General features: G+C 39.6%; 1 pseudogene; it reads left to right on the forward strand.

Moving 5' to 3' along the window:
* The first annotated feature begins 4488 nt into the window (after nt 1-4488).
* Nucleotides 4489-19882, forward strand: part of LOC130039427 (histone H3-like) — a 37282-nt pseudogene continuing 21888 nt past the window's right edge.

The raw sequence follows: 19882 nt of genomic DNA on the forward strand, positions 1-19882 counted from the left end.
TATTTCACACCACAGAGACTGGCCCACATCCAAAAGAACAAAAGCAACCGGTGCTGTTTGCTTCTTTACTGACAACATGGTGTGTCAGATTTTGGACGGGAGAATGTTGCGAACGACATATCCATCCTGTGGAATTTGGTATGTGGGCAAGTGGATGTCACTATCGAAGAGATACGAGTAGAAGTTACGGATAATCTTGTCCATTGCCCTTCTGGAAGATGTGATAGATCCATCAGGACGTCGAAGGGCAGTCATCTTGGTCTTATAATTGGTGAAGGACAGGCGGGCATTGCGAATGCTTTTTCTGGTTTCTGCCCCATCTGCCAGGACTGCTGCTCTTCTTTCTTTGAGGTCTTCCTTTATCGCTTCTCTGCACTGTTTTGCAAGCTCAGACGTGCGGTTGCCTGAGGCTTGCACCAAGCCATGCTGGTAAATAAGCTCAAGAGTTTTCAAAGACAAGATTTTGTGTGTGTGTGTGTGTGTGTGTGTGTGTGTGTGTGTGTGTGTGGCTATCTCTCTCTTGGCATTCCTCCCACAATCATGGAGGTGCTGAACCAGTCAATCGTATTAGGTTGAGGATAGAACTGTAAATAAAACTCAAAAATTTCAACTTTATGGAGCTCATTAAAAAATCTCATTTACAGTTTAACTGTACACAACTGTATGTATGGAAATGGAGAAAAAACAGACAAATTAACAAGCGAATTATATGGTATAAGAGGCATGGGGAAAAGCATAATTAATAGAGGGAGCAAAGAGAATTTTATGGTTAAATGACATTAGCCTGTAGCATTAAATAATAGGGTAAGGTAGAGTAGCATTGAGGCCAAGAATTTAGTGAGTTGTTAGATTTACAATGGACTTCTTAGAGTAGAGGGTACCATGTAGACTAAGGAAGTGTCTTAAGGTGGAAATGAATTCATTTCCTGGGAAAGGTAGACCAGCAGTCTGGATGGCTAGAGATGAACGGGAAGTCAAGTGAAAGATATGTTGCCATGGGGCAGATTATATTGCTCTTTCAGAGAGCTTTTTTTCCCCCTATTATTCCTATTTCAAGAGAAATCTGAGTAGGAACGGGGATGATTAAGGGTGGGAGCATTTAATTAATAAAGTTCTTTCTAAAGGTTCGGTCTGGCTGCTCTGCAGAGGCAAAGGGAAAGTCAGGAGCCTATAAGTACATTGGTGACATTTCAGAGAATGAGAAGCTCCTGTCTTGAATTTGGGAATTAAGGTTAGGGAAAATAACTAATCTGCAGATACTTTGAGGAGAGACACACAAAGATATGTAGATGGAATGTGTGTGTATCTTTTGAGAGAGGAGGTGGGGAGTCAAGAGTGACATGGAAGTGTTTGTTTGTCTAGAGAAAATGAAACAGTAAGTGGATTTTACAGAGATCTGAAGAGTAGGAAGGAATCACTGGGACTAAGGAAGCAAGAGAATTCAGCCTTAGACATGTTAAATTGAAAACATCTACTGGATATTCAAGGTAAAGTCTGAAATTCAGGGATGGGGATTGGAGTATGGGACTAGAGGCTGGTGGGAGGGGGTAGTATTGCTTTTAATGTTTTGACTATACCCAGAGATGAATGCCTTATCCTTACTGTGTAGTGAAGGAACTAGTTAAGGAACTTAAGTATTACACATGATCAATCTGCTATAATCAGAATTTGAACCCAATTTGGATTTCACCCTTTAATGCTAAATGATCTGTTTCATAGAAGATTTTAAATGAGAAAAAAAGAAAATACTCATGTAAATCCCCCATATTAAAAAAAATCCTTGTAGCTCAGTTCAAACTTTCACCTATCTAAGCTCAGAAACAGAGCCAGCTGGCCGCCCACTCACTTGAAAAAAGCAAAGTAAAATCCCACTTTCACAGAGCCTATGGTTGGCTTAAAAAGCAGTCACGCTTCACAGTCCACCCAACAGAGGATTGTTTTTGGCAGGCATAAGGAAAGATGATGTCATTTTCTGAGAGCAAGGAAAACCCCCAATGCCTTTGATTTCTCCTTCAAAATTCATCAGGCAGGGTTTCTCATACGTATTGCTGGCAGCAGAGTAAACAGGTGCAGCGTTTTGGATAAAGAACATTTATAAGATGTAGCAAGAATATTAAATATGTTTATGCCCCGTGAACTCAAAGTCATAATTCAGATCATCTAGTTTTAGGAAATAATCAGAATTGCCCCAAAAAAGGCTTATATGCAAAGATGTTTATCAAGACACACTTTTAATGCTAAAAAATTTAAAAGCATCTGATATACATAGGAGAAATGGTATAGTAAACTACAAATTATTTTTAGAAAGAATTTGAAAAATAATGTAAAATGGATCTTATAAAATATTAGACTTAAAACCAACGAGATAGGACAAATGTTAACGTACTTACCCAGAAGCAACTGTGGCCACAATCCTGGTTTGAATCCACCCTAGTGATGCAAACGGTCTCTTCAGCATCATCAGTTTGTCTTTCCCCTCCACCACACCCCCCACAAAAAATGTTAAGTTGGAAAGTCAGATGCAGCATTGTGTTTGGGTATAAATTAAATTGATATTGCAGTTAATTTAAAAATAAGTTGGTAGCTAGTCAAATAGAATGGGGACCTCACCATGTTATTCTAGAATGGAAAACCGAAGAAATGACTGAAAACAAAGACATGGGAACCTCACATTTTATTTATTTTATTTTATTTATGCTTTTTGAGTCGCACCTGGTGATGCACAGGGGTTACTCCTGGCTCTGCACTCAGAAATCACTCCTGGCAGTGTTCAGGGAACTATATGAGATGCTGGGAATCGAACCCAGGTCAGCCGCATGCAAGGCAAACGCCCTACCCGCTGTGCTATTGCTCCAGCCCAGAGAGCTTCACATTTTAACTAGTCACTTCCTCATGACTTACTCATAGGTGATATTTTAACAAAACAGCTTGTCCTCTAATCTCTTCCTCCACCAGTATCCTCCTTCCTGTATCAGTGGACTCTTAAGAAGAGAGAAGACACTTGATCATGAAATGTATGAATGACATATAAGTTTTAGTCCTCCTTTATTACTCTATTCCTCTCATATTCTAGGAATAGAGGATGCACAGAATTTCTCAGATTCAGAGTCTCATATTCAGAAGAGTGAGGAAGTAAATCACTCATCAAAGAGACAGCTGCAACCCACAACCAACATCATGTAATTTCATCCATTGGCCCAGCTTTACCGACTCATGATTCAATCTTGGAAGATATTAACAAGCCACAATAACTCACAGTATACCAATCTTTATGCTGAAAACTCTGGAGCATTCTGGGGGAGTGGGGAAATGGAGCAGGGAGCATAGCCTTCATATCAAAACCACTGCAGCCACACTCACACTCCCAGAACTGCTGCCATGCCAATAGTCCAACTTCACTGACTCATGACTAAGTTCTGCAGAGATGCCAAACAGCTGAAAACCCCAGGTACAGTGGTCTTTAGACTGAGACCTCTGAAGTCTTCTTTGAGTGGGGGCAGACAGTCTCCCCCAGGTCCCTGTACTTCTGGAAGCCCCAGGAACCATACCCACAATTGCTGTCATGTAAACTCACAGCCCAGTTAATAATCTGGAGTTTCTGAAGTGTGTTACTGTGTGACACTCCATATTCTACAATACTTACATTCCAGTAGTAGCATCCCCAATTAGATGAGAAAGTAATACAGAAGCCAACTAAGCTCAATAAACAAAAACATTATCACAGAAGGCTCAACTAACAATAAATACCTTAGCAAACCCTCAAACAAGGATCTAATGACCCCATGGTGATTCACAAATTTTCTTTTACTGAGGTATATCTCGATAATTATATTAGCCATTTAGTTATAACAAGCAATATAAAACCATTGTGTGCCTGTTAATGGGGTAGACTTGGAAGTGGCTGGGAAAATGAGGGCAGTGGTGGAAACAAAGTCACACTGGTGGTGAGATTGATATTGTAATACTGAATACCTATAACAAATATAATTGTGTACATCTTTGTATACCATGGTGTTTAAATAAAAGAGAACAAATAGATAGGTACAAACAAACAAACAGGAGAAACTGATTCTTAATCAAGTTTCTGTTTCACCACCATGCTTTCTGGACAACTGAAAAAAGAATAAGAATACTAGGAAGAGATTGTGGTAAAGCAAATGCCAAGCAGATAATGGCCCCTCTTAGATTTAAGATTCATAATTCAGGTATAACATAGGTCTAGTTGTGTACATTTGGGTCTAACCACTTTTATTAATAAACAAAAGGAAGAGGCATGAAACCCAACTCTTAATACAATGAATGTCAAATGATCAGTCAATATATTTGCTAAAGTTCACCTCTGTTCATAAATTACTTCACCACATGAAAAACACAATCATTCCCTCCAAGATCCTTCCAAACCTGTGCCACACCAGCATCAACTTCTCATTATCTAAATCAGGTCTGGGTTTAGTTTACAAAAGACTGACTTTGTGTATTTTTTAGAATATGATTCTTCTCAAAATCAAGAAGTCACTAACTACCAAATCCATGAGGTATATTGAAGAAAAGGTCGGAAAAACCCTCCATGACTCTGAAGCGAAAGGATTCTTCAAAGATGATACACCACTGACCAAGCAAGTGGAAACAGAGATAAACAAATGAGGCTATCTTAAACTAGGAAGCTTCTGCACCTCAAAAGAAACAGTGTCCATGGAGTAAACCTCCTGGTGTTTATCTTGGCTATTCTTGGGTGTTAGTCTCCTATTTTGTTACTTTATATTCCCCAGATGAATGCAATCTTTCTATGTCTGTCCCTCTCTTTCTGACTCATTTCACTTAGCATGATACTTTCCATGTAGTAAGGTAAAGGTAAAGGTAAAGGCCCTCCCGTTGATCGTCGATTTGCTCGAGCGGGCCCAGTAACGTCTCCATTGGAGACTTTGTTGTTACTGTGTCTGGCATATTGAATACTCTCGGTAGCTTGCCGGGCTCTCCGAGAGGGGCGGAGGAATCGAACTCAGGTCGGCCATGTTGGCCGCTTGTAAGGCGAACGCCCTACCCGCTGTGCTATCGCTCCAGCCCATGTAGTACCACTTGCATATAAATCTCATGACCTTATCTTTTCTAACTGCTACATAGCACTCCATTGTGTAGATGTATCAAAATTTCCTTAACCAGTCATCTGTTTTCAGGCACTCAGGGGGGAATGGGGGGTGGGAGGGATACTGAAATCTGTGGTGGTGGCAAATGGCACTGGTGGAGGGATGGGTATTGTATAATTGAAACACAAGCACAAAAATTTGTAAATCTAAAACTGTCATGGTATTTCAATAATAAAAATTTTTTTAAAAAGCAGTGACCAGAATACAAAGTCAGTCTACAGAATGGGAAAGGATATTCACCCAATATCCATCTGATAAGGGGTTCATATCAAGTATATACAAAGCACTGATTGGACTCTACAAGAAGAAAACATCCAATCCCATCAGAAAATTGGGTGATTAAATGAACAGAAACTTTCTCAAAGAATAAATCCAAATGGCCAAAAGGGACATGAAAAAATGCTCTTCATTACTAATCCTCAGGGAGATGCAAATCAAAACAACAATGAGATATCTCACACCACAGAGACTGACACACATCCAAAAGAACAAAAGCAACCACTGCAGGCATAGATGTGGGGAGAAAGGTACTCTCCTTCACTGCTGGTGGGAATGCTGACTGATTCAGACCTTTCGGAAAACAGTATGAATATTTCTCAAAAAATTAGAAATTGAACTCTCATTTGACCCAGCAATACCAATTCTAGAAATATATCCTGGAGATGCAAAAAAGTATAGTAGAAATGACACCTGCGCTTGTATTTCATTGCAGCACTGTTTACAATAGCCAGAATCTGGGAAAAAAACCCCGAGTATTGAGAACAGATGACTGGTTAAAGAAACTTTGGTACATCTACACAATGGAATACTATGCAGCTATTAGAAAAGATGAAGTCATGAAATTTGCATGTAAGTGGATCAACATGGAGAGTATCATGCTAAGTGAAATGAGTCACAGAGAGAGGGACAGACATAGAAGGACTGCATTCATCTGTGGAATATAAAGTAAAAGAATGGGAGACTAACACCCAAGGATAGTAGAGATGAGGGCCAGGAGGATTGCTATACGGCTTGGAAGCTGGCCTCACATGTTGGAGGAAAAGGCAGCTGAGATAGAAAAGGGACAACCAAGTAAAGGATGCTTGGAGGGCCCTCTTGGGATGGGATATGTGTGCTGGAAATAAAGTATAGACCAAACATGATGGCCACTTAATACCTGTATTAAAAACCACAACACCCAAAAGGAGAGAGAGAGTAAAAGGAAATATGCCTGCCACAGGGACGGGGGTGGCTAATAGGGTGGGAGTGGTGGGAGAGAAACTGGGAATATTGGTGGTGGTAAATGGGCACTGGTGGAGGGGTGGATACTCAGCCGTTGTATGACTGAAACGCAAGCACAAAAGTTTGTACGTCTGTAACTGTACCTCATGGTGATTCATTTAAAAAAAAAAACGAAGTACCTAACTTTCCACTATGCTCTGCATATTAAAATTTAATATGCATAAAATATATACAATAGAGGACAGGAAAGATAATAAAATTAGTAAGACACTTTTCTTGAAGATAGCTAGTTTTTGTTTGATCATTTTGAAATGCATATAGTTCCCTGAGCACTGCCATGAGTGATCCCTGAGTATAGAATCAGGAGTAAGCCTTGAGTACAGCTTGGTGTGGCCAAAACCCCAAACCCCCAAATAATTACATAAATATCTAGTGCTAAAAGTCTTTGGTCAGCTGAATTCTGTGAATGTAAATAGTCTTCATAAATGTCTTATGCTAAAAGATATTCCATCCAGACCTACTTATCATTTATAATTCTAAATTTATAAAAACCATTTGTTATCCAATGGAGAAATGGGTAAGAAAACAATAGGAGCTAAATATATTTTTAGAAATGAAATAAAATGCTATTGTAAATGATTGTATTAAAATGTTAGGCTTAAGTGTTTCCCAAGCTTTTCTGACTTGTTGGAAACTGTACCAGATACCATGAAGTATTCAGAATCTATATTTGCTTTTCAACAAACCTGCAGTCTTGTGCCACACAACAACATTTTAGTCAGTTATGAAGCACGTATATTTTGGTGGTCCTTGTGTATAGTCAAGGTGTGTAGTACGTCATCCAGATTTGGGGTATTGTAATCTGTGATGTTCATACAATGATGAACACCTACAGACACATTTCTCAATACATATTCTTATTTTCAGTGAATACTCTCGGCATATCGAATACTCTCGGTAGCTTGCCGGGCTCTCTGAGAGGGGCAGAGGAATCGAACTCGGGTCGGCCATGTTGGCCACTTGTAAGGCGAACGCCCTACCACTGTGCTATCCCTCCAGCCCCATTCTTTTAGTAATGATTTATAACAGGCAATATAAAATATATTATTGAAGACTTGCTATGGGGACAGGCTTACAGGGTGGTTAGGAAATTTGGAACTAATGGTGATGGGAAGGTGCAGTAGTGGTAGTACTAGTTTTGGAATATTGAATATAACAAATCATCATGAATAGCTTTCTAAACCAGTATTTATATAAAGTGTAAGGGGAAAATAAAATTTTAAAAAACAAATAAAAATGTTTTAAGTGAAATAAACCCAAAGTCATTGAAACAGACTCATACATAGTATGAATAATAAAGTTATAAGCATCAGGCTACAAAAATAATATATTCTAAAAAATACAAGATCAAGAATTTTGCAAAACTATTAAAATATTAAAATATCACAAGTGAAAAATATAAGTAATCACGTTATAAATTTATTTAGTAACATTAAACCAAGATTAGAAGAATCTTTGTAAATTAAAATGTGCCTATAATGAATGTGCCTGAAAACAAAAAATGCAAAAGAAGAGCTGGAGAGAGAGTACAGCTGGAAGAAGCTTACCTTGCATGCACGATCAGGTTCAATCTTTGGCATTCCATCTGACCCCTGAAGCACCACCAGGAGTGATTCAAATTTTAAAAGATAAAAGACTTCAGTGCAACAGATTTAAGAGTCTCTACAAACCCCAAGGAGAAAAAGAAAAAAGAAAATTACACTTTAGCATGTCAGAGTAGTGACCAATCAGGAATTGTAAAGAGGGGCTGGGTGTTGGGAGGGACCTTAAAAAAGAACTAGGAGAAACAAAGAAAACAGAGGGGAGAACATTGGGGTCAAGGAATTGTTCGATCAGGAGATGATGCTTAAGTTAAACCTTGAAAGATGTTATGGTTTGGTATAAAGAAACACCAGTGGAGAAGGAATGATTGACCAAGTTTCAGGAACTGAATATTTAAGACACACTGTCTTGGGTGAATGAGGTGCAATTGATTTTAGATAGGTAGCTTGGGGATAGATCGGGAGTTGAATGCCTCTTTATCTGAAGGTGGAAGGGAATATATACATATATACGTACACACATATATGTATGTGTATGTGTGACATTTCATCAGACGAATATAAAATAGTCCTCATTCCTAACATTATAAACAACATTGAGTTTGACATGGGAAAAGAGACAAGGAAACAGTCAGTAACTAGTGCTTTCTTTCTGTTATTGGTAATTAAAAGAAGCCATATGAAAGATAAAGCACTGTAGCACTATCCTCCCATTGTTCATCGATTTGCTCGAGCAGGCCCAGTAACATCTCCATTATGAGATTTGTTGTTACTGTGTTTGGCATATCAAATATGTCATGGGTAGCTTGCCAGGCTTTGCCGTATGGGTGAGATACTCTTGGTAGCTTGCTGGGCTCTCTGAGAGGGGCGGAGGAATCGAACCTGGGTTGGCCATACGCAAGGCAAACGCCCTACCACTGTGCTATCACTCCAGCCCAAGAAAGATAAATATTTATAAAAATATCAGAGTCATCATGATTTTGTAAACATGTATCACAATCTCTTTCATCACAATCTCTTCATTAGAATATTCATTTGTTTACCACATAGCTTCCATGAGAAGTTTTTGTCCTCCATCTCTATCTGTCAGGTAGTCCTCAAAACAGTCAACTACTACTTTTTGGCCTATCATTGTTCAGGTATCTATTTAAATGCAATTAATTCTATGAGCTGTCCAGAAAAATTTGTGGCTTTTTTCCCCATATAGCAACATTATTTTGAAATATATGTTCATTATAGCAATTATTTGTCTTATCTTAGTAACGTGCATATAACACTTGCATTAGCTGCAAGCTTTTCCAAGACTTAGCCAAGTCTTGTTCATCTTGTCTCCTTAGCACTTAGGGACTTCAGGATGTTGGAGGAGCCACAATCTTAAATACTGCTAGATATGATGACATGATACCAAAAAAAGACAGAGTATGGCAAATTGTAACCTGGCTCTTAAGGAAATAATAATCACTTTTGTTTTCTTTGCTAAAGTGAGTCTCGTGGTTGCACTTATTTTCCTAAGGACAAGGAAAGACATCACCCTTGTGGCAGGAAGAGAATTGGAAATGTGGGGTAGATGGTTCCAGTGACTGCTACAATGGAGGCACCTTGCAGCAACACATGAAATAATGTCACAAGTTGTAAGGATTAAGTAATGTACTTGTAAAGTGCTTAGAAAACTGTGAAATGCTGCCCAAATATTGTTGCTGAATCATCATAGACATATAATGCTGGGAATTTCAGATAAAAGCATTCAGCACAGAGTTGAATGTTGAGACTTCGTGGAGATCGTGGTTCTGTAAAATCATTAGAATGTGGATGTTTGGAAGAAGTCATTTTGACATTGCAGGAGAATAGCAACCCAGGTCTGAGACCAGACAGGAAAGGACACATTTGAGGAGTGAAATAGCTAGTGTTGCTTGCAAGAAGGCATCTGCTGTAAATATCAACTCTATAGAGAGGCACTTCCAATGGCCAGCTGGAAAATAAAATGCCAGCTGTGCCATTTTCTAAAGCAAAGGTGTCCAAATGTTAGAGCTCGGTGCCACAGACACGTAGGAGGCAGTCCACTCCAAGCCCACAGCTACTGCTGGAAATCCGATGAGTTCATCATCCTCGAGAGCTCATTATGCAGCCTGGCTGTATAATGTGAGGCGCTTCTGCCACTAATCCCCTCCCGCCACCCCCCCGCCCAGAACAAACTGCAGAGATGAGATCATCACCAGCTTTAAAAAAAAATAAATAAATACCACTTAAACAGCAGAAATGCTTGGCTTCATGCTGTCAGAAAATCTGTCACCATGGAAAGGAAAAAGAGAAAGTCCCCAAAATTAGTGTTGAATCTCTTCCAAGAACTGTCAATATTTTTGGAAGCCCCAGAGAACAAATGCTTTCCTGAGAGTAGCATGGCAGGAGCTGCTGCGTTGAGAAGTGACTGGCTCTGGGCTGATTGATGGTGGCCAGTAGGTGCCACATTCAGTGGATGACAGCTCAGACAGGCAGTCAGCTGCAAGAAATGAGAATTCAGTAACTCCCTCTATGGGCTGCTGAGAAAGCAAGCAACAGTCAGAAAGCTGAAAGTAGGCGACTTCTCATAGGCCTACTTCTATAACTGCAACTCCAGTTTTACTGGTTTTACATGAATATGTTTTTTTTAAAAAGCCCAGAAGTTAAAAATGTTGCCTCCCCCAAATCTTATAATAAGGGTCCTCCAGTCTTTTTTAAAAAATTTTGCCTTTTTTTGGTCATGTCCAGCAATGCACAGGAGTTATTCCTGGCTCATGCACTCAGGAATTACTCCTGGTGGTGCTTGGGAGACCACATGGGATGCTGGGAATTGAACCTGGGTTGGCCACATGCAAGGCAAACGCCCAACCCGCTGTGCTATAGCTCCAGCCCCCTAGGGTCCTCCAGTTTTATTGCTCATTGTGTCCATCAGAATCAAGAGTCTCAAAATTAGGATAATACAAGGCAAGCTTGTTTGTTTGTTCTTGATTGGTGTCCCTCTTTCATCAGCACTCAGGAGACAACAATGCCACACTAAATTGCATTGAAGGGGGTCATAAGGCTCATATCAAACTCAGGGCCCATCTATCTCATAGTCTACCAATTCTGATATCTCCCCAGCTTCAAGGACCTACTTAAAGACCACTTATAAAGTTGTGGAAAAGCTCAGGAGAGATCACGATGAATATAGTAGTGGGATCACTGTCCATGGAAGTTTGTTGTTAGCTGCCTAGAGCAAAATGTGATCTGAATGAAGAGTTCAGTCAACTCCCCATTGCAAACTACTAGAGGGTGTCTGCTAGTAACTCCCAGAAATGGCAGCAAATTTAGGGGGAAATGATCATGTCTTCTATAGGTCTCCACCTGTTCTGTTTGGTTTGATTTCTCTATATATGTTTGAGAATTCAGTCCTCCAGGGCTGTTGGGCTGTTAAAGGTAAGGTAAAAAATCAGAAAACTTTGATTTTTTTTCATTCATTCTTGATTTATCTTGCTGGTCAAGATAACAAAGTAGCTCTTACGTTCTTTATTTTGCTTGAAACTATAATCCAACACCACATATTTTGCCTTAACTAAACAAACTACTTCATAGGAACCATCACCATTAGGCCTGGGTGGATCATCAAGTTTCTTTGATGACAATGGTAGACGCTGTAACAACTTAGACTCTGGAAGGTAAGTACAGCTGTTTGGCTAATATTCAATTCTTTCAGTGTTCTGTCATTCTCACTGCTCATCTGCAAACCCATCTCCTGGCCTATGGAGGAGAACCATAGCACTATAGCACTGTCTTCCCATAGTTCATTGATTTGCTTGAGCGGGCACCGGTAATGTCTCCACTGTAAGACTTGTTGTTACTGTTTTTGGCATATCGAATATGTCACGGGGAGCTTGCCAGGCTTTGACATGCGGGCAAAATACTCTCCGTAACTTGCCGGGCTCTCCAAGAGGGGTGGAGGAATCAAACCGTGTCAGCAGTGTGAAACACAAATGCCCTAACCGCTATGCTATCGCTCCAGCCCAGGAGAACCATAAAATATTCAAATAATTTTAAATTTAATTAAAGAACCATGGTTTACAAAGTTATTGATAGTTGAGTTTTAGGCACATAATATTTCAATGTCAATTCCAGCACAAGTGTCAGATTCCCCCCACCAGTGTTCCCATATTCCCTCAATTCCCACCCCATCCCCAGCCTGTCAACTTAATAGGCACATTGCAAAGTTCCAGTGGTTGCAGCTTAGATCTCATGTTTGCAGTGCTGAGTTTGTGTTTTGGATATATGGCTATACCACTTGCCCCAAATACTATTATAACTGAAGCCCTGATGCCTGTTCCCCCATTACTTGTTATTCTCTTCTTCCCCCTTTATTTCTTTCCTTCTTAGTCCTTCACCTCTCTAAACACTTGGGTCAACTGTGATCTAGACATCCCACATTTATTACAATACATTTCCTCATCCAGTATTTTATATTCCACAGATAAGTAAGATCATCCTTTGTCTTCTGGCTTATTTCTATCAATTTTTGAAATACTGATGCACAGCAGAGTTTTCATTAAGCTTGTAGTAATTGTAGTAATAAGCCATTCCAGAACTCATCAGTGGTTTTCTCCAATGTAGAAATGTAACTCAATTACAGAATACCCACATTCATATTGAACTATTTATACTTTAATAATACTTAATTTTAATACTTTAATACTTTCAACCCCACCTTTACCACTTTCAGGGAAACTCTAGAATTTCAACACTGTTTAGATGGAATAATACTTTTACTCTGCTGCCAGGATCACAAATACAGACCAAGTCCATTGGTCCTTGATTTCATAAGTTAAATTCTATAAATCAAGAAGGTGATTTAAATTTTAAATCACCAGTTTAAATTTTGTCCTCCTTGCCAGTCTAGATGAAGCCTCCTTAGAGTAAATTCTAGTGCTTACTCTTCCAGAAGTATTGACTAGATCTCTATGTGTCCTCTCAACATAAGGGGACTGTCTATACTTCATTCAGTGACTCTAGTCTTATTTTTGTATTTATTATATTATTCCTACCTGTCGGTAAAATCGGGAAAATTTTTACCTGTTGGTGCAATTCAGTGAAAAATCTACGGAACAGAGAACAAAATGTGCACTGTATCAGGAAAATGAGGGAAGACCAAGACCTTTTTGGAAAACATGACCCACTGTGAGTGATCTCAGAGATGAGAACCAATAAAAAACTCTGGGATGTGGCAAGTAGAAGGTGACAAAAATCTGAGCAAGAGCTGCCTGATTAGCCAGGATAGTGACAGGAACTTGAGGATTTCTCTTGGTTAACTTCTGTGTTTTTCATTCTTCCTCTGGACTCAAACACAGAACCTAGAGTTCACTCTCTAGCAGAGAGAAGGATTAAATGCAGTTGGGTGACTCAAGATGAAAGTAATTTATCCCTCCTTCTAGGGATATATCTGAGTTCCCTGTATCCGGTCTGGATCACTTTCAGTATCAGAATGTTATGTGTGTGTGTGGGGGGGGGGGTGGCAGAGGGCGGGATAATATTCTTTTATTTCTTATATTGTAAGATTTATTTATGAGGTACAGTTGTTGACATTACAGGTTTTTGTGCTTGGGTTTCAGTTATACAATGATGGAGTACCCATACCTCCACCAGTGCCCATTCTCCACTCCCAATGATCCCAGTATCCCTCCCACCCCCTAACCCCCCATTCCATCCCGCCTCTATGGCAGGGCATTACCTTTTGTTCTCTCTCTCCTTTTGGTTGCTGAGGTTTGCAAAATAGTCATTGAGTGGCAATCATGTTTGGTCTATAGTCTACTTTCAGCATGCATCTCCCATCCTGCGAGAATCCTCACAACACCCTTTACTTGGTGTTCCCTTCTCTATCTGAGCTGCCCTTTCCCCTAGCATGTGCGGCTGGCCTTCAAGCCATGGAGGGAACCTCCTGGTACTTACCTCAATTATTCTTGGATGTTAATCTCCTATTTTATTACTTTATATTCCCCAGATGAATGCAATCTTTCTATATCTGTCCCTCTCTTTCTGACTCATTTCACTCAGCATGATACTTTCCATGTAGCACCAATTGTATGTAAATTTCATGACTTCATCTTTTCTAACAGCTACATAGTACTCCATTGTGTAGATGTACCAAAGTTTCTTTAACCAATCATCTATACTTGGGCACTCGAGTTTTTTCCAGATTTTGGCTATTGTGAACATTGCAGCAATGAACATAGAAGTGCAGAAGTCATTTTGACTATACTTTTTTAGCCTCTCCAGGATATATTCCCAGGATTGCCAAATCAAGTGGGAGTTCAATTTCTAATTTTTTGAGAATCGTGCATACTGTTTTCCAAAAGGGCTGAACCAGTCGGCATTCTACCAGCAGTGAAGGAGAATCCCTTTCTAGCCACATCCGTGCCAACACTGGTTGCCTTTGTTCTTTTGGCTGTGGGTCAGTCTCTGTGGTGTGAGATGATATCTCATTGTTGTTTTGATCAGCATCTCCCTGATGATTAATGAGGTAAAGCATTTTCTCATGTGCCTTTTAGCTATTTGGATTTCTACTTTGAGAAAGTTTCTGTTCACTTTATCCACCCATGTTTTGATGTGGTTGGATGTTTTCTTCTTGTGGAGTTCAACCAGTGCTTTTTATATCCTTAATATCAACCTCATATCAGATGGGTATTGGGTGAATATCCTTTCCCATTCTGTACATTGTCTTTGTATTCTGGTTGCTGTATCTTTTGAGGTGCAGAAGCTTCTTAATTTAAGATAGTCCCATTTGTTTGAAGTGATAGCACAGCTTTAGGGCATTTGCCTTGAACGCACCTGGCCCAGCCGAGCCAGGTTCTATTTCTCCACCCTTCTCAGAGAGCCCGGCAAGCTACCGAGAGTATCTCACCTGCACGGCAAAGCCTGCAAGCTACCCATGATTCAAAATGCCAAACACAGTAACAACAAGTCTTAAGATGGAGACATTACTGGGCCCTCTTGAGTAAATCGATGAACAATGGGAGGACCGTGACTGTGGCCCATTTATTTATCTGTTTTCATTTGGATGGTCAGTGGAGTGTTGTCTTTGAAGATATCGTTAGTGTCAATATCATAGAGGGATTTGCCGAACTTGTCTTCGATGTACCATATGAATTTGGGCCTGAGGTTGAGATCTTTAATCCATTTTGATCTGACTTTTGTGCATGGTATTAAGTCGAGGTCTAAGCCCATTTTTTATATGGTTGTCCAGTTATGCCAGTACCATTTGTTGAAGAGGCTTTTCTTTATCCACTTCACATTTCTTGCTCCCTTATCAAAGATTACGTGTTCATACATTTGGGATTGTGTGTACGAATATTCCATCCTGTTCATTGGTCTGTGGCCCTGCCTTTGTTGCATACCATGCTGTTTTAATTATTACCACTTTGTTGTAGAGTTTGATGTTGGGGAGGGTAATGTCTCCCCACGTCTTTTTCCCAAGAATTGCTTTAGCTATTCATGGACGTTTGTTGTTCCATATGAATTTCAGTAGTGCTTGATCTATTTCTTGAAAAAATTTCATGGGTATCCTTATAGGGATCACATTGATTCGCTTTGGGGAGTATTGACATTTTGACAATGTTAATTCTTTCTATCCATGAGCAGGGGATATGTTTCCATATCCTCGTGTCCTCTTTTATTTCATGAAAGTAGCATTTTGTAGTTTTCATTGTAGACGTCCTTTGACTCTTTACTTAGTCTGATCCTGAGCCTATTTGATTTTCTGGGGCACAGTTGTGAATGGGATTGTTTTTTTCCTGTCACTTTTTTCTGTCCCATTATTTGAGTATAGGAAGGCCATGGATTTTGGGGCATTAATTTTATAGCCTGCAACTTTACTGTACAAGTCTATTGTTTTTTGGTGGATGATTTAGGGTTCTCGAGGTATAGTATCATATCATCTGCGAATAGTGAGAGCTTGATTTCTTCCTTTCCTATCTGGATGCCCTTAATGTCTTTTTCTTGCCCAATCGCTATTGCAAGTACTTTCAATACTATATTGAACAGAAGTGGTGATAATGTGCATCCTTGTCCCTGATCTTAGAGGGAAGGCCCTTAGTTTTTCCCCATTGAGAATAATGCTTGCCATGGGTTTGTCGTAAATGGCTTTGACTATCTTGAGGAAAGTTCCTTCAAAACCCATTTTGGTGAGAGTTTTCCTCATAAACGGGTGCTGTATCTTGTCAAAAGCTTTCTCTGCGTCTAATGATATGATCATATGGTTTTTATCTTTACTTTGGTTGATATGATGGATTATGTTGATTGATTTCTGAATGTTAAACCATCCTTGCATCCCTGGGATGAATCCCACTTGGTCATGGTGTATGACCTTTTTGAAGAGTTGTTGGATTCTATTTGCTAATATTTTGTTGAGGATCATCGCATCTGTGTTCATCACGGATATTGGCCTATAGTTTTCTTTGTTGGTGATATCTTTGTTTGTTTTTGGTATTAGGGAGATATGTGCCTCATAGAAGCTGTTTGGGAGATTTCCTGTTTTTTCAATTTCCTGGAAAAGCTTGAGAAGAACTGGCAAAATATTTTCTTCAAATGTTTGGAAGAATTCATTAGTGAATTCGTCTGGGCCTGGGCTTTTGTTTTGGGGAAGAATTTTGATTACCACTTCAATTTCCTTGATATGAATTGGTCTACTCAGGTATCCCAAGTCTTCTGGGTTTAATCTTGGGAGATTATAGGAATCCAGGAATTTATCCATTTCTTCTAGGTTCTCTTGTTTCATGGCATACATACTCACAAATTAGTCTCTGATGATCTTTTGAATTTCATTGGTTTCTGTTGTGATGCCCTGAGTCCATTCAGTCCCTCGTTGGGACCCTGGTTTTGGGATTCTAGGAACTAAGGGCAACTGAGTCAAGAAAGGAGTATTTAGCTGGTCCCTCATTAGATGCGTATACATTTAAGAGTGTGATTTCTTCTTGTTGTATGTATCCCTTGATAAATAGAAAATGGCCCTCACTGTCCCTTCTAATCTTTTTCAACTTGAAATTTATATTGTCAGATACTACTATGGCCACCCCAGCTTTTTTGAGGGAGCTGTTTGCTTGCAGAATTGTTTTCCATCCTGTAACTTTGAGTCTGTGTTTGCTCTGATTGTTCAGATTGTTTCTTGTTAATAAGGTAACATCACAGAACTCATCACAGAAGAATGTTGGTTTCAGTTTCTGGATCCGTTTTGCCACTCTGTGTCTCTTGATTGGTGCACTTAGAGCACTAATATTCAGAGAGATTATTGTCATGAGGTTTTGTGCCATCTTTTTGTAGGGGTTGGTTGTGTTTATAAGTATTTTTCTTCTTATCTTACAGGATCTCCTTTAATCCTTCTTTTAGATTTGGTTTTGAGTCTATGAAGTTCCTGAGCTGCTGTTTATCTACAAAATGGTGTAGCCTTCTATCGAGTTTGATTGAGAGTTTAGCTGGGTAAAGTATTCTTGGTGAGGCGTTCAATTCATTGAGTTTTTTCCCACCATTGTCTTCGGGCTTGGAGGGTTTCCTCTGATAGGTTTGCTATAAATCTTAGGGGTGCTCCTTTGTATATGATTTCCTTCTTTGAACTTGCTGCTTGCAGTATCGTGTCTCTATCCACAGCATCCATCATTCCGACTATGATATGCCTTGGAGTGTTTATTAGGGTATCTTTTAGCTGCACTCTTCTGGCTCCTTGGATCTGAATGTCTGCATTCTTTAACTCTGGGAACTTTTCAGCAATGATTTCTTTGATTGTGGCTTTTTCATTGGGGTCGCCTCCCTGTCCTTCTGGTACTCTGATGATTCTAATGTTGTTCCTCTTGTCATCATCCCCTAGATCTCTGATTCTCCTTAGAGCTATTTTGAGGTCTTTTCCCATTGTTTGTTGTTCCATATGAAGGAGGTACTCTTTAATATTGGGCTTGTACAGCTTCTTTCGTACTGGTCTCATATTAGAATTGGAGTAGGCCAGTGAATTATTGTTGTATTGTAGTTGAGGCAGTCAGGAATTTTTCCACAGAATTAGGTGATAAAGACTGGAATGTGAGTCAAGAGTGCTGGGATTGGGAAATGTATCCCAGGGATCCGCTGACCTAGGAACCTGCAGAGGAGGGCGGGGCCCTAAAGAGGTAGATGGAAGGTCCAGTGGAACTGGGACAGGTGTTCCACAAAGTCTCCTCTGGCTGTCTGCAGTGGGGGCGGGTCAGGCACCCCAGGAAAATGGGCGCGAGAAAGGGATGCACTCCCTGGCTCCCTGACGAACCTGCCTTAACTTGTAAGGTTTAAGAAAGCTACAAAAATAAAATGGACCCAGCAAAGTCTTGTACACATTAAGTGTTCAACAAGCATTTGTTCAAAAAAAACAAATTAAGTAAATAAGAGAGTTGGGAGATCAGTGATACTCCCTTACATAGTTGGCTATTTATTTAATATACCTAAGTTAGCATAAATAGGGAAGAGGAAGCTCAAAATAATGAATATTAAGATTGGCTCATAAAAAAGGATTTCTTATGTGATTTGGAAAAGGAAGCTTAGAAGTGGAATTTTTCTGCCTATTATTTTTCATTTATTAATTATTAAAGATTTTTTAAATGTTGTTAATGGGCTGGAGCGATAGCACAGCGGGTAGGGCGTCTGCCTTGCACGCAGCCAACATGGCCGACCCGAGTTCGATTCCTCCGCCCCTCTTGGAGAGCCCGGCAAGCTACCGAGAGTATTCGATATGCCAGACACAGTAACAACAAAGTCTCCAATGGAGACGTTACTGGGCCCGCTCGAGCAAATCGCTCGAGTTGATGTGTCTACTAAAATTATCTATTGATTGTCATAATAAGGTAACATCACAGAACTCATGCTGCAAAGCCAGCTAGCTAGCTTCTTTTATACTTAACAGCTCATTTCACAGATGAGACTAAATATTCAGGTCGTGAACATTTGAGACTTTATAATTATTCTGAAATCTCAGTCAGCCCTAAGCCAAGACTTCATACAGAGTACCCATGAACATGAGATTGCGTGGCATATCTAATATATATGACTGTTGCCTTAGTCTTCCCTGGATCTGACAAAACAGAAATAGTAATCTCTGCTTTACAAATGAAAAATTGGGTAACAGAAAGGAATCCTCGACTTAAGATCACATGGTCACTTACTGTAAGAGTCTCATCCTAGAGACTTATTTGAATCTCATGTTCATTACTCACTAGGATTCAAACGGTAGAAAATAGGAAGATAAGTTCTCAGCAAAGAAGTTGGCTCATTGCTCCAAATGCAATTAATGTCAGTGTGTTCAGTCCCTTTTGTGGGCATTCACAAAGGAGTGGAGAGGAACATTGTATCTCTCCTTGGGAAGCTATAAAGCCACTTAAACAGGGCAGGGCAGAAGGAAAGCAACATGGACCGGTAATAAAGCAGATCCATTAAAGAAGTGAAACATAAAATAGGGGAGAATAATAGGCATTAACTAACAGGAAGCATTTCATCCAGATGAGACAGTCCAACCAACTGATGAATAGATGAAGAAAAGGTAGCATATTCATAAAATGCAACATTAGTTGGAAATAAAAAGAAATGAAATTGTGTTGTAGGCTGGAGCATGGATAAACTTTGAAATTTGTTGTAGCAGGTAAAATAAGCTTGACTCCAATGACCACAGATTGTATGACTCCACTTATGTGAGATATCTACCATAGTTATTTATATCTATAAAGATAGAAAGTTTGTTAGTGATTTTCTGTGGTTGCTAGTAGAAAGGAGAATAGTCACTCTAGTGAGTTTAAGGTTTATTTTGAGGAAAATGTAGTAAAACCCATTGGAGAATGATTGTGGTGATGACTACACAGATAATTGAACATTCTACAAACTATTAAAATAGGTGAATTACATGGTATTTGAATT

The sequence above is a fragment of the Sorex fumeus genome, unplaced genomic scaffold (assembly GCF_029834395.1).
Source record: "Sorex fumeus unplaced genomic scaffold, SorFum_2.1 ptg000002l, whole genome shotgun sequence".
In the NCBI taxonomy this organism is placed as follows: domain Eukaryota; kingdom Metazoa; phylum Chordata; class Mammalia; order Eulipotyphla; family Soricidae; genus Sorex; species Sorex fumeus.